Consider the following 2,320-nt stretch of genomic DNA (forward strand, 5'->3'; position numbering starts at 1 on the left):
TTAAAATAGAATAATATGTTCTTTCAAAGTTTTTATTACAATTCACTGCATAAATTTATCCAGATCCTACTCACTGAGAATTCACATTTTTTATTGTTTTCTACTTAGTACGTTTATAATTGTGTGATTTTATTTGTTTTCAATTCTTCAGAGTTTTACCTGTTTTCTTGCTGATTGGCACACATACTATTCATGAAAATCATGGACTTACGCATTTACAAGTAGGATGTTCCTTCCTAATGACACCCAACTTCACCCCTCCTCCCTGTTGCTGGGGATCCCAGGACTAGAAACAATTCACATCTGGATCGGTTTTCCCTTTTGTGCTGTGTACATGATTGCACTCATAGGGAACTTCACTATTCTACTGGTGATCAGGACTGAGAGCAGAGTGCACCAGCCCATGTTCTACTTCCTGGCCATGTTGGCCACCATTGACTTAAGCGTTTCAACAGCTACCATCCTTAAGATGCTTGGGAGCTTCTGGTTTAGCCTCAGAGAGATCATCTTTGAAGCCTGCCTCACCCAGATGTTTTTTATCCATAACTTTACTGGCACGGAGTCAGCAATTCTCTTAGCAATGGTTTATGACCGCTATGTGGCCATCTGCAACCCGCTCCAATACAGCACCATCCTCACCAACAAGGTTGTTTCTGTGATTGGTCTTGGTGTGTTAGTGAGGTCATTTATCTCTGTTATTCCATTTGATTTTCTTATTTTGAGGTTGCCCTTCTGTGGACATCATGTCATTCCCCACACCTATTGTGAGCACATGGGTCTTGCTCGTCTGTCTTGTGCCAGCATCAAGATCAATATCGTCTATGGCTTGGGTGCTATTTCAGTCCTAATGTTTGACATCACAGCCATTGCTCTTTCTTACGTGCAGATACTTCGTGCTGTTTTCCGTCTTCCTTCCCGTGAAGCCCGACTCAAGTCCCTCAGCACGTGTGGTTCACATGTGTGTGTAATCCTTGCCTTCTATACACCAGCCCTCTTTTCCTTTATGACTCATCGCTTTGGCCAAAATGTTCCCCCCATATCCATATACTCCTAGCCAATCTCTATGCTCTGGTGCCACCAATGCTCAATCCTGTTATATACGGAGTCAGAACCAAGCAGATCCATGACTGTGTGAAGAAAATCTTCTGACAAAAATAAGGAATTGGAAAGGAGTAGCATCTAATACATATAAGAAGAGCTTTTTGAGCACAGAAATATCTTCCTAAAGTAAATTTAAACTTATTTGACAGCTCCCCCCTGGAAGTATGTTACTGAATTCAGAAAGCTAAACACTAAGCTTTGATAATCAATTTATATGACAAATGGCAGCCAATCAGAATTTTTGCATGTAATTTTTATCAATTATGGTGGTAAATTTAAAGTAGGATTTAAATTTTGTGTTTTGTGCACTATCCACCTATATGGTTCATGCGGGTGTTTTCATGTTTTTCACTCCTTTATCTCTATCTCTATCCGTTTCTCTCTTTTTACCTTGAATGCCATCCTATTTTTCCTTTTTCTTTTTATTTTTTTTTATATTTTAGAAATATCATTTTCATTCCATAATAAAGACTATATTATGATTTTATCATGAAGATTATTAACATCCAAAATTGGCTCTATGGACTTAATACTGATTTTGGCTGTGAAAAGTAAGTGAGAAAGTAAATGGAACCCAAATGATTCATTATAAATTTTTGTCAGATTTGCTAAAAATATATTTAGTTTTTTATGGACTAAACAGTGATTTAAACCTAATTAAGGAACCACTTATAGCCTAGAGAGATCACTTGTTTTTCCCTCCATAGTTTTATTTGTCTTCGAATTGATTTTTAGATTAATCCTGCAGTTATTTTCTCTTTTTTTGTCTTTACTCATATAATTTAAATATTAAAGAAAAATAGGGTTCATTTCTAGTTCCGCCTTTAATGTATATTTAAATATGTTTAATATATGTTCTGTCTTTAATAAATGTTTAATGTTCAATGTTCCTTAATTTCTTTATGCTATAAATATGACCTATTTCACAGATTAAGCCTGGACTTAATTATATACAGTTTCTAAAATAATTAGAATATTTCTCTGCATGTTATTTATAATAAATACAAAACAGTTGTTAGCCATTGCTAGAGTCATGTTATTACTTGCATCACAGCATTTTTTAAATCCTGATGCTTAACAACATTGTCACAATTAGCAATGTTTATTTTCATAACATTTTATTTTTATATCACCCTCATATAATATTCCCTGAAGTTGGAACCTGACTAAAGGACAATTAGTGTTAAATATATACATATATGTTTATATATTCATTGTA

General features: G+C 34.8%; 1 pseudogene; it reads left to right on the forward strand.

Moving 5' to 3' along the window:
* Positions 1 to 226: 226 nt before the first annotated feature.
* On the forward strand, positions 227 to 1,158 carry LOC116525300 (annotated as a pseudogene).
* Positions 1,159 to 2,320: the final 1,162 nt, after the last annotated feature.

Source organism: Sapajus apella, unplaced genomic scaffold (genome assembly GCF_009761245.1).
Source record: "Sapajus apella isolate SASKATOON/1434 unplaced genomic scaffold, GSC_monkey_1.0 scaffold47, whole genome shotgun sequence".
NCBI lineage: Eukaryota > Metazoa > Chordata > Mammalia > Primates > Cebidae > Sapajus > Sapajus apella.